Source organism: Saccostrea cucullata, unplaced genomic scaffold (genome assembly GCF_032062105.1).
Source record: "Saccostrea cucullata isolate Sc308-1 unplaced genomic scaffold, CSIRO_AGI_Scuc_v1 ctg8842, whole genome shotgun sequence".
NCBI classification, from domain to species: domain Eukaryota; kingdom Metazoa; phylum Mollusca; class Bivalvia; order Ostreida; family Ostreidae; genus Saccostrea; species Saccostrea cuccullata.
The window spans coordinates 7454-21810 of record NW_026926320.1 but is presented as its reverse complement, the minus strand read 5'-3'; the positions used below and the strand labels follow the sequence as shown (position 1 = coordinate 21810).

Sequence of the window (14357 nt, the reverse complement as noted above, 5' to 3'; positions counted from 1 at the left end):
TGGTATTGAAAATTTCTGTATTTCTAAAATTTCAAAAAAATAAAGTTAAATTTCATTTGTGTCATTCCCATGATATTGCATTGATTTATATTTTGAAAAATAACTGTTTGAAACACATCATACTTATGATGCTTGATTATTCACCCAAAGACATTATTTAAACACGTAATATCTATTTGAATGAATGCCGAGATATAGAACAAACTGTTTTTTTAGACTGCTGATGTATTTCCAATCTGCATAAAGCATGTGGTTAGAATTTCCTTTTTCTCAATTTTTCAGACACTTTCCAATTATCGTACATCATATACATGGGTGGTCAAACTCACTGGATGGTTAATCAGCACTCCCATGCTCACGAACAGCCTTGCCCCAGGAATTTTGCCCTGAAGTAACATTGCAGTCTATTGTCTCCTTTCTTTTTACAACCCTGGCAGTCATGCAGGAATGCAATCAAAGAAAACCATGAAGGGACATAGAATTTTTAAAAAATTATAAAAGTAAAGCGAGTTCTCAGTTTATACAATCCATTTTCTCGGATTGACAATCTGTTATAACGAATTGCCAATTCATTCTCACAGACTATCAATTTGTTCCCTCAAATTAAACAATCCGTTATCTAAGATTGTATAATTTATTCTCTTAGTTTAAATGATTCGTTCACTCGGAATGTAAACCCTTCCCATGATATCATTAAAATTATTTATCTGTTCATATTGTAAAGAATATAATATTATAGTATTTTACATCCTACCTTTTATTACATATTACAGTCCAAAATGTGAAAAATACATGCACATTTTCAAATCCATATGCTAGTACTGATATTTGTTCAAAAAAAATTCTTAAAGGTTTTTGTGTTGCATGTATATTAGAATAATTGAAAGTCTTTAATAATAGTAAAAGTGAATATGGGTCTTGTGTAATCATAATATTTCTAAAATAAATTTACGTTGAATTAGTTATGAAAGAGGTTGGAAATGACCAGTTGCTGAAACAAAATAAACAGTATGTACTAATTGAATAAAATGCTTGGATGTATCTGTACATATATGTGATGAAATTCATGAGCACAGATTGCCGAAATCATAAGACTGACGTTGTAACAAATCAAGATCTCGAATTATTAATCTGTGAAAACGAATTATCAGTATGTAATTCGAGATCTCAAATTATGAATCAAGGGGGTGAATTAGTAATCTGTAAGATCGGATTGTGAAATTCGAGATCGATCTCGAATTATAAGTCCCCTACCGGTGAAACCGGAGGGGACTATAGGTTTCCTCTGCGTCTGTCCGTGCGTCTGTCTGTCTGTCTGTCTGTCCCCGTCTGTCTGTCAGTCTGTCCCACTTGGTTTTCCACACTTTTTTTCTAAACGCTGGCAGATATTGAGCTGATTTTTGGTACGTGGTTGTATCTTGATCAGTTGCAGATCAAGTTTGAATATCGTTCCGATTCAATTATTTTTACGGAATTACGGCCTTTTCAATTTTTCAGAGTTTTCCGCACTTTTCTCCTAAACGCTTGCAGATATTGAGCTGGTTTCGAGTATGAGACTTTAACTTAAGTAGTTAAAGATCATGTTTGCTTTTCGTTCTGATTTATTGATTTTTGAAAGAATTATGGTTTTTTTTTATATAATTGGGTTAAATATAGGGTTCGTGATGCACTACATTTATGTCATGATGCACTACATTTATATTCTTGAAACTTGCTGGATAGCTTTCATAAATTGATTAGTTATAGTCTTATAGATCAAGTTTGCATTTCGTTCTACTTCATTTATTTCTGAAGGCATTGTGGTATTTTTATTGTTTTTAATAATTGGGTTCACATTAGGGTTCGTGGTGCCCAAAATTAATGTCCTACTACTTGATTCATGTACTAAACAAGATCATCATGATTTGAATCTTACTGGATACCTTTATAGTGACAAATATAGATCAAGCTTGATTTTTTCTGGTATAAATTTGTTGTTCAACCATTGTTGTTTACGCAAAAAAGCTCTTCTGATCAAAAGCATTTGTGTGTATCAAATGGCATTCAAAGACGTCACGAGTCTTTCTTTGTAAGACATACATTTCATTCATTTTCAAGTAACAACTTAAAAGTCCATATTTAAGTAACAATTTTTCATACACAGGCTCTAATAAAATGACACCCCAAAGAGAAAAGGGGAACCCCGGTAGGGGACATGTATTGTTTATGCAATACTCTCAGAATGCTTGTTCATTATATATAATTAAGGGAACGATTTAGTAATCCGTGGAATTGGATTGTCTAATTTGAGATCTTAGTTTTTTTTACTTTTTGAAAAATTGATGTGTCCCTTTATGACTTTCGTAGCAATCTTAGATATTGCTGAAATTAGATATTCCATCCACTGCCAGATTTCTTTTTATATGTTGCGATAGCGTAATCAGAGGTCTGGCTTTAATCAGATTGCCATTTATGCTATTTGTTTTAGTTCAGTAATTTTACCATGATGGTTTACTACAAGGTTGCTGAATTATCAGTCCTGATACATTGACTTAACAATATCATTTAACTACTTGAATCACATAATAAATACAATCTTAATTTGAAATGGAAAATCAAATACTGAGAGTAAATGTAGAAATTTTAGCATTCTTAATTATCTCCATATCCTTCTTTTACCTTTACTAGCTATTTGCAATAACTTCACTTTTAAGATAAAACAAATGTTTGTGAACAAACTAATGACATACATTCTTTTTATTCAATTTTTTTTCTTTATTCAAGCAATATTTTCATGCAAGTTTAAACAGTCAACAATTTTCTAGTTTAAAATATTAGATAATAAATGAGAAGCAATACAAAATATTTTCCCGGGATCAAAATACGAAATTTTACCTTAGAAAATCCTGTTGTATACCGGAGAATTTGTAGAATATTTTCCTGTCCTTGCACATAATTAACAACAAGACACAGTGAAATCAATAGGACAACAATCGCTATTCTGGGCTCCATGCCTTCCCATTTGATTTTTATTCTTTTTCTAAAGTTATGCTTTATAATGCGCAATTATATATTATCATGTATATTGACGATAGAACAGAAATAAAGCAAATGAAATTTATTTTGCATATAGTTTAATATACGTCAATAAATGAAACAGATTGTATAAAATCATCAATATTGTACGTAGTGATGTAAGAATGATAGCATTTTATCAGCACGACATTTTTTAAAAGGGTTGACATCTCGGAAAACAATACATCTGTTACAATTTTAAATTGTGTAAATCCTGTTTGAGCTGCAGTTTAATATTTCATTGTGTCACTCTACTCGTATATTGCTCTCAAATTTGGTTTTAATTTAAGAATTGTACGCAGTGTATTTCTTGTCCGATAGTACAATGTACCTATGATGCATTTTTTTCATACTGGTTGATGTTTTTTATCTGGGTTATTCTATTATTTCTTAATCAAACAATTATTACAAGCGTGGCTAAATTATAATGACTTGGTAAGTTTATAACAAGGCCTGCCCCGGAGGAAGCTGCCCTCATTACTAATAATAAGGGTAGGCAATTAAATTTTTCTAGTTCATCGCCTGCCCCTGGGGAAGCTGCAGTGTTACCGGCAGGAAATTTCGGGGCGATGCCAAACATGGAGGTTTGCGCTGGGGACGATATAGGTTACCATGTTCCAATCGCATTAAAGTAAAAAAAATTGGGCGGGGAATTATATAAACGTGACCCTGCTAATAAAGGGAAGCGTTGAACTGCAGCAGTTCGAAGCGGTAGTAATTTTGTCTTAATTTTGCCCCAGGTTCCTTTTGAGGGCGGAAACTAGGAGTTTCGTTCTTATTCAGATCTACAGCCCCCAGTATCTCGCTCCAATACCCCGGGATTCTTGCCACTGGTGCATTGTATACTAATTTCTTAATTTCACCTTTTCTCTTAATTTTACCCAATTTATAAGACTTCTTCTCAGCTCCAGCTTAGCATTTGACTAACCTTGAATTTCTCATTTCGTTTTTATTTATATCCTTTGGTCGAATCTATGTTAAGGGAGGAGGGATTATTTAACCCTAATTCTTGTTTTTCTTAACCTTTATTGTTAGAAACGATGCCACTGCTGACGAGAAATTGAATCATCAATAATGTTATTTATTATTACGGATGTGAACAACGCGAAAAATTTGTTTAAAATGCAGTTTAACACAATAGGGCTAATTAATTTCAAAACTCTACTGGAATTTGTGGAATGTTTGTTCAAGACCGTAAAAAATGCATTGATCATTATCAATATAAAACAGTATTCTCCTATTTGCGAGTTAACTACAATGTACCCTATAAACTGAGAGTTAAATTACTGGGATAAGTTATAGTGTTGTCATGTCACGCAATATATCTGAATTGTTTTCTAGTCACCCATTCCTTTGGCTAATAGCACCTTTGCCCTCAAAAGTATGCTCCACATCCCTGATGTGCAGATTTGTCACTCTCTGTATACAAATCAAAAACTTTATTTGACGACCAACCAGTTGGAAATAAATTAAACCATAAAATTGTTCTAGGAAACTTAAAAAACATAAGCATATATCTTGCTTCATTTAATTGTTTAACTTAACATTATGGCAAGTTTTGGATTCTTAGTGGATTGAATACAATCTGGGTTACTGGGTTACTGGGTTACAATCTCTTAACAAATGCTCTGCCAACAAAAATACTAACAGCTTTTGTAAAAGAAATTTAGTTTCCCTTACATTGACTGTAACTGGGGTAGAAGTAACAATTTTAAATGTTCCTACAGTATGGAAGGCAATTCAATTTATTTTCAAGAGGGATTCTGATTAATATTTGCATTGTGTTACTTTTTAAACCTACAAGACAGTGAGTGGGATAAACCGTTTTGTCATCAGCTAAACAGCACCCCCAGTTCAATAGAAATCCTTTGCAATGTTAGCATTGATTTAAGAATGACTCCATTTCCTCCCTGCAAATATGAAATCATCTATGCAATAATCTTTTTTTTGGGGGGGGGGTGGTAATTTAGTGCAAGAATTTTGGAAATTTTTAAAAGCTTTTTGTGAGAAATGGAGAAGCTTCGACAAGATTTTTCTATGTAATATATATACCCTAAAATTTAAATCCTAAGTGGTCAAAATCCCTTTTTATTTTATCATTATTCCTGATTTGTATTAGAAAACTGAAATTAAACTAGTTCTTATTGAAACAAGGACCGTTACAGATATTCCCCAAATCCCTTTTTGCGCCTAATTCCTGTAAGACATTTTTAAATATATGATCAGTATCGAAGGATTTCATCAAGAATTATAAAGGATAGAATACTATCAACTATATGTCATTTAATTAATACATTGTATGCGCATGTACGTTCATACACATGCAAGATGATTATGGCATGTTGTCTAGACAACTAAAATATCTAAATATCGTGAGAATAAATAAATAAAATCCTTTCCAGTACACATTTTTTTTCTATTTTTCAAATGCATAGGCCATTTTGCGTATTTCGCGCGAAAGTGCATAGTGCATTCATTTTGATAGTATCTTAAGGACGTTCGATCCTGAGTTTTTGAGTGGATTTTGGTCATGTCCTTTATTGATAAAATTCTGTATCATTTTTGAATTCTAACAATAAATCTTAATTCTACAATGCAAATTAAACTATATTCAATGAAAAACCGCGATTAAATTCCATTCAAGTTGAATTAAACTAGGGACTATATTTAGTGGCGGAAGGTTTTTTTAGACGAAAATCATTAGTTTTTTCCTTTTGAACTATAACTTACAGTACTCTTTATTTTGGATTCCTATTTTTCCATGCTGGTTGCACACAAAGCTGTTTTTTGCAGTAAAATGTGTCATCCTGGTTCTGAAATATCTATTAAATTTTTCATATGAATTCTATCAAAAAGTAGAAATATTCTGAAAACCCGGGAAAAAATTGAGCCAGATTAAACGTAAAATTGACACTTTTTAGTGATATCTGAAAATTAACATCATATACCCCTACTTTTGATGTTCTTTTCTAAATATTCAAGGTAACTTTGACCTATTTGCTTAAAATCAATAAAAGTTTAAGACTTTAAAATAATTTTCTTGCTTATTAAATTTTCAATGCCAGAAAAATCACATTTTTTTTAGTGCAGAAAGATCAAATAATTGATTATGCGAAGTAATTTTAAACTTTTTCTTAGTTACGATTTTAAAGTGTCTTTTTTTAAACAGACTTAGAGTTCATTTTGTTTCTTGCTTTAATTGGATAAAAATATTGCAGGGAAAACGTCGAAGGTGTAATTTTTAATTAAGACACAAATTTCAGTGCAAGAAGGTCCTATTAAATGTACTGTAGCGCCAAAAGAAGCACATTAACCCCCATTTTTTATTTTTTTTAATTCATAGAATTTATTTTTGCTATGTATGTACAATAGATTTGTTTACATTCAATACATACATATACTTTATAATTTTTCTTCCATGTAATTCATATTATGTACTTAATACAAATTCTCTTTTGTTCAATTTCGGCATATCATATATCTTAAATTTTTCATGGATATTTCCTGATTCTACATTCTCTTTACTTTTATATAGATTTTCATAGAACAGCTTAACTTCATTCAAAATATCAAATTGGTCATTAATTATCGTTCCATTTTCCTTTTCAATATTAGGTATAACTTTACTCTGATAGTTTCTGGACTCAAGGCTGGTAAAATATTTTGAAGGTTTTTCTCCCTCTTCTATCCATTTCACTTTTGCTCTAATACATTGACCTTTAAATTTTATTTTTCTAATATTCTCTAATTCGTCATGCTTATTTTCTAATTCTTCAGCATGTTCTTGCAACAAATTCTGTTCCAGTTTAAAGATTTATTTTTCTAGTTGCAATTCTTCTTCAGTTCTTTTTTTTTCTTAAAAGTTGAGTAAGAAATTGATTTTCCTCTTTTTTCTATCAATAATGTATTAAGAAGTAATTGATCACTTAGCATAAACTGAGTTTTATCATTTTCAATAGAGTCTATTAAAATTGTAGATAGGACAGGCATATTGTAATTTAATATTTTCAATTTTTTCTTTTATCAAATTTATATATTCTTTTTCTGCTAGTAAAGAGTCATTTAATTTCCAAAACCCTCTTCCTCTCAGAAATTCATTTGTTTTAACACCCATTACAACTGGACAGTGATCTGAACGATGACTATTTTCAAATTTTACATAAGGGGCAAATGTATTAACGATTCTGATATTAGGAAATAATGACGTCTTGCCTGTTTTATTGGATTTTTCTTTCTCCAAGTGAATCTATTTAACTTTGGACTGTTTTCACGAAAAATATCTTTTACATTTAGTATCTCTATCACCTTTGATACTTCCATTCTTGATTTAGGGTTATTTAGGTTTTTATAGTTCATTGAATCCAAATCCTTATCTAAAATTAAATTTAAGTCACAACCTATAATCATATATTGTGATGAGTAATATTCTTGTATCATATTTAAAATCTTTGTATAGAAGGCTGGTGTATCCAGATTTAGTCCATATATATTCACTAACAAAAAAGGAAGATTGTCTATTACTACATCTAGAGTAAGATAATTGCCATTGTCTCATCACAATGTCCTTGTGTGATTTATTTACAAACTGGGCACAGACTGAACGAGAATATTTCCTTTGTTTCTCGTATTTCCTCATTCGGAACACTTTATATATCTGTAGGCTATCAACAGTCTCTGCCGGTATTTCCATCTCTACTGCAAACACGTTACTAATGATCTTGGCAAGGTTTTCATGATTTTTTTTTTATTTCGGGCGCCTTTTCGTCTACTCCATGCACTCACTATGATATTGTTTGTCTTCAATTGCTCTAGATCTAAGCTATAGAATCTGTTCACTTTGAGTCTTTACACAATACTCCAGACGAACTATGTAAATTTTCATTCGGCTAAGTTCGCTTTCCATCTTCTGTTTTTCCTGCAGTTCAGTGGTTATGTATAGCGTATCGTTCGCCTGTTCTTGTACATTTCCTAATTTCTCCTGAATGCCATGTTTTCCTCTAAAGTCCTTTGTAACTTCGCCTAGATGGCGACCTTGTCCATCAATCCTTAGTAGAAGGTTTGCAAGCGTATTTTGTATATTAGTTATACCGTGCATGACATCTCTTATATGAAAGTTTTCACATTCCTTTGAAATTTCTCCATCACTAGTACTGGTGTTAATAGTGTTAGTGTCCATATCATCGAGCGCTCTCTTTTTAGATTGGGTCAATTGACTAGCCATATTTCACAATGTTACAGTGGAACGTATGAGTATCACTCACTAGTGTTCACAAACAGATATGTTAACAAATTTTGTTTGCCTTCTCGTTCTCGCTTCTATTGCATTTTTGGGCTAAAACACACTTCAATACACTTTAAAACATCTTTAAATATCAGCAATACAACCTTTAAGATCTGAAATTATTTAATTTCGAGGTTTTTGGACTTCACTTTGCTCTCGATAAAAACTTACGTCTTCATGTCGAGCATGCGCATTTGGATCCTCCATTTTTTGACTTTAATTTTAATTAAGCTATGCATGTAGAAACTTGAAATATATACTTGACAAAAAAAGTTTAAGACTTTAAATATCAGGATCGAACGTCATTAATGAAGGAACCTTTAATACCTATTCATATTCTCAATTTTATTCTGTTTCATTGAAAATGAAGATAGTTGTAAAGTTTCAGCCAATCAGATTGCAGCACGCCTGCATGTGCATGCTTTTCATGATAACTTTAAGATATCATGCATCTGCAATCTTAAAGTTTATAGATGTCCTTAATACAGAGGCATATATTTGCTAATATGCTACGTGTTTGCCACATCACCCGATTAGCAAAGGTATAAAATCACCCTATATATGGTTTGTATCTATGATGTTTCTCCGATAGCTAGTAAGGACAGGAAAGGAAAGCCCAACCTAATCTAATGATGTACTTGTCAAGATTTACAATGGGATCCGCAGGACTGTTAAGGTCTACTATGAGAAATCAACTGAAAATAGACGTGCAAAAAGGGGGATTTTTTTAAAAGTTGAATTTATTTTAATTAAGCTGTTTTATTATCGAAGACCTTTAATACTTATGGAAATAGCATAGTATAACCCACTCTGTACTGTATGAAGTTAAGTCCCATCAATGGACAGTCACGTGATGAATGCATAGTTCGTGTACTGAATGTAGGTCATAAACAAATTTCAATATTGCTCGGGCATACCCTTGTTGAAATTAAAAATTAAAGTTATTAATTGTTTTTGCATACTTTGTAGTTTCTGAAAAATGCTGCAGCTTTGAATAGAATTCGAGTTTTAATGCTTAAATTTTAAAGTAAATATGCCAATGTCGAATTATGTTTAACTTTTACCAAATATTTTGTGTACTTATAAAATCACGCCCTCGATTTAAAGAAAGCAGCAGCACTTTTCAAGTTAAGGAAAATATCCTTTTTATATTCAAAAAATTTTTGGAGAGTTCGGTATAGTGAATTCATATACATTTGGGTTTATAAAATATATGTAACCTGTACATAAAAACAATTGAGGTGAGCATAATTAATAAAATCAGGTCTTTGGGAGCTAATTAATTCACTGTGAAAAAAATGATGTCCGCATTTGTGGTATTTTTCGAGGGATTTAAAAGGAAAGTAATATTTTTTAAAAGGTTTTTTAAAGGATCGTTAAAAATTTCAGGGTTAATCATTCAGTACATGAATTTTGTCATTTGTTTCCAAAATGACGATATTGATCAAATTCATCGAGATTTTATGCTTTGTCTATAAAAAATGGGATTTAATTTGCAAGTTTTTTAAACGCATTGAAAGAATTATTGTTGTTTATTATGCTATAAAGTTAAAAATTGCAAACTTTTTCATATATAATGAAAAATACATAAAAGGCATATTTTTGTGTTTCGTGCAGTTAACTTTTCCCGTATAATTCACCCCGCTCCAAAATAGTATTAATAGATTAAAAGGCTGTGTGCAAATATATAATGGCCAAATACGTTCCTCTTTGATCTAGGAATAACCATAATATACCAGCTTGTAGAACAAGTTCTATAGCTAGTATCCAGTCATTTTCTATGGACTGGAACATTTAAAGCAGTACTTCAATACCTAATCTAAGGTATCATCAATTTCGGTATGCATTATACTGTTGATCAAAATTTTCGCGACAAATTACTTTCGAGAGATAGTCATTGACTTTGATTAAAAGCAAAATTTTCCGAATTATGGCTATTGTTTACCAATCTTACGAAATATTATTATACGCGAGAAAAATATTCGCAATCACTACAGCATAATTATAATAATAGTTTTCGCGAATAAGAAGTTTTTATTCAGATATAACCTCTTCTTAAAAGTAATCAATTAATGATATGTTGGTTTATCAAAAAGTAGAAAGCTTTTGCTACAAGTGCACAAAAATGCATTTATAAAATGTTCAAATGTATATTATTTTAGGGCTTTTTTTCATGGTATTATATTATTGGGTAGAATTTCATAAATTAATAAGCCAGAGATTTTACCACCAATGAAGTATGTAAAGTATTTTCTAATGAAAAATATATAAATTTTTAAAATTCTTTATTGATAAAAAACAGCTGTTCGTTAATCTTTTTTATTTGGGTGTTTGTTTGTCGAAAATTCTCCATTTTCAAATTTGTATAATTTATCACTCATCAAAATTAGAAAAAGATAAGAAAATTCTCTGTGTTGTCAAATTAAAACAAAATTATATGTACATGTATTTAAAAAAAAAATTAGAATGGTCAAAATTCTTCCCCCGCCCCACGTTAAGTTGAATGCCTAAAAGAACAAGCCAAAAATTGATGCAAATCTGTTCATCGCCTATTGATATGGAAAAAAAGTCGCATTTATAATTAAGTTCCATTCAGGGTATCAGTTTTATGATAAATAATAATGTCTCACACATCGCTTTGAAAAGAATCAAAAAATTGTGAGACAAAAAAATTAATATGACTTTTTTTTATCTTGTGAGATTTATGTTCATGGTTACAATTGTTAATATTGCTTTTGATGTGGATGAACTAACCGAAATAAATTCATATATTAATGTTGACAAGTTTATAATTTACTTTTCATCCTTCATATTAAGCATTTTTAGCGAGGATCTGACTTATTTCTATCATTTATTATTAAAGGCCTATTGTTTAATTTACTTGAGAGTCTTAAAGTTAATATTATCTAATGGATTTGAGGTACTAGAAACATAATGTTTTCGCTTTCATTCTATTTAAAGATGCGGAAAAAGACAAAACACCTGTAACGGTACAGGACCATGGCTACTATTGCACCAGCAGAAGTCCTAGTAAAATCCCTAGGTTAAAAAATATAAAATCTAATGCCACGTGTGGAATCAATGAAATTCACAAATGTAGACCACACCTACACAGGATCAGTTTTAATCTCAAATGCTTTCCACCCCCAAATTGAGAACCTGTGTAAGAATGTAACATTATATACATGCGACAACCTTGATAATCTGACATATAACAATACTGAACTACTGAATGCCTGTCAGACGATTTCCTTACACAAATTGTCTGCGGTCATTATAGAAAATGAAAACCTGAAAAAAGCTGTCATGAGACTGTTAATGAAAAATGTAGACTTATTCTTCGAGAAGTCTGAATAATCGTAAACACTCATTTGTAAGCAAACTTATGAAGAAATCTGCGGATGACTTGAAAAGTTCACAGTGGATTGAAGTCGTAACGGAATTTCAAAGTAAATTTCCTCATGTATTTAGTCTCATAGTTTCCATGATGCTCCGCTCAGAAGACCTGCCATGCTTTACAAAAATCCAGTCAGTAATTCCTAGACTAGCCATGGTTTACGGAATCATCGCTCAAACAAGAAATGCAGAACTGAGTCACATACAGCGAGTGATTTCCATGATACTGTTTGACAACATTTGTGATCAAAAGGTAGAATGTTTCAATATTTGTTGTTGTTATTTTTTAAAATCAATTACTTGTAGTTTAAGTACTTTTATCTTTATAAGTCAATAAGTGTTGTATTTACTTTTTAGGTATTTGATCGTCTACAGAAAGTTGGCGTTTGTCTCAGTTATGCAAAGAGTTTGAAACTCGTTTCAAAATAAATGGTCATTTTAACGATGAAATTGTGGAACTAGTTAAAAAAGGTCGGCGATTTAGAATAGTAGGTGATAATATCAACTGGAAAGTTGGCGTTCATGACCAGAGGATAGATAACAAAGACAAGTTTCATCATGCCTTTGGATCTGCTATCCTCGTGCAAAATATTAATTTTGATCACTTGAGCGATATATTCCCTCAACGACAGTACAAAGCCACATCACTGCAAACCTTCCTGCCATCAGTTGATGACATGAAGAAAACTAAGAGAGACTACGCAATTTTAATAACAAGGGTTGCCATAAAATTCCTGCCCTTTTTTGAGCAATTTGAATCTGCAATTCCACGAAATATAAGCAAGCCGTGTAGTTTACGCCTAAAGGAAAAAAAACCCTCGTCATCCCCATGCCTGTCCTTTTTCGGAATGAGCAGTACTATCAAGATGTAGTTCACATCCCTGATTTTTACACCAAAACAGTGGCCGAAGCCTATCAAAAAGCTGGCAAAGACGGAGGCGAGGAAACACGAATACATATAGGAGGAGACCAGCTTACTAGGGAGAGATTTTCGGGGGCCAAGGCCATGCGTGCCCATGACGAAAATCCCCTTGACAGATTTCAGCTCCTCACACCAATATCATTCGAACTTTTCCATATGCATATGAATTACTTAAAAATGGTCTTTAAATTTTTTCAATTCTACAAGCGTGCAAGAAATCGGAACTCTCAAATCACTTCAAAACAATCTAAGTCGCACAAAAATAGGGGAAAATCTAAATGACAATTATGACTCAAACAAAGATTTTTTTGTGTCTGTAGTGGATGCGTATATAATAGAATGCGTCATGGAGTTCTTTAAAATGGACGATCAACATTCCCGTCCGACAAAACACTTTCCAGAGGAGTTCAGCAACGAAGAGGAAAAACAGTCCTGGTTTTTTGACACCATAGATGAAATGCAAAGCAATATCCTATGAGAAGCGAGCAACAAGTGATAGGTATGATTGAGGTCAACATCACGTACCTTTCTTAAATTTTAAAATGTTTAAGTGATATAGATTGGAACACTTAAAATAACAGAATTTAATATCTAATTCTCGAATAGGTAATTTATAATCTTTACGTGTCATCTTTTATAGGTTTAATCTTTACTTTACAAGCAGATCATTAATGAGGAGAACATCAGGACTGTTTTACAACTCAAGCTTCGTAATGGCAAAGCACTCACTATAAACATACCGCCCAAAGTACAAAGGAAAAACCAGACGGGGTTTACAACTACGGCTGCCAAAATTACTAAAGTTGGTTTGCTTTTCAAAGGCCTACTGGACCTGACACACTTACCTGACCGAGAAAGAGGAATAAGATTACTAAAAATTGCAATGTTGTATTTTAAAACCCACAATAATTTGTCCAAATACGCATATGAAATCATGTGCTTTTTAGTCTACCAAGAGTGTCTACTGTCTGAAAAAGCCGCGAATGAAATGTTCTATGGTCTGTTTGTGAACATCAATGGGAATTATGATGGCCACATTCCAGCAGATAGGAGGATGGAGTACATGGTAAAGGAGGTAAAATCCCATATAAAGCACATGTGCTCCAATAAAACAGAGAAGAACATCAGCAACAGGACCAGAGCCATACCGGGAATAAAGACTATATACTCAAATTTTGATTATCAGAGTTCCGTCATTACTCGAGCCAAAAAACATTCAGACAAATCTTCAACTAGTGACGAGTTAACCCTCATTCAGGATTTAAGAAATGTGCGCCCTTTCTTTTTTCAACCTGGAAGATTTCACGATTTTCTTTCAGCATATCTCACCATCAATCCTCCACAATATTGACATACCTTGCATACACAACTGGATAGAACAAAAGAAAGTTCACTTCGCTTTAGACTCTGGAAATTAATTTATTTTCATCTAGACATACGTTTAGAAAAGTTTATTCGGTAGTAGAATTACAGAATGTAATAATATACAATATTTGTGTAGTGTAATCTTCAGCTATATTTGGAAACTTTTTCCTGATATCAGTTAAGGATGTTAATTGGGTTGCAAGTGATGCAATTTTATCTGCCGTAATTTGACATATATATATATATATATATGGAAATGGCACGTCATATTGTTTATTTTCATCTTCAAAGAAAGCTAACAAGATCCTTGATAGTTCATTCAATTTTTCTTTCTTTGAA

The 14357-nt window shown here is 32.0% G+C and overlaps 1 pseudogene; it reads left to right on the top strand.

The window, feature by feature from the left end:
• The first annotated feature begins 11416 nt into the window (after nucleotides 1–11416).
• LOC134271377 (uncharacterized) lies at nucleotides 11417–14145 on the top strand (annotated as a pseudogene).
• The last annotated feature ends 212 nt before the right edge of the window (nucleotides 14146–14357 follow it).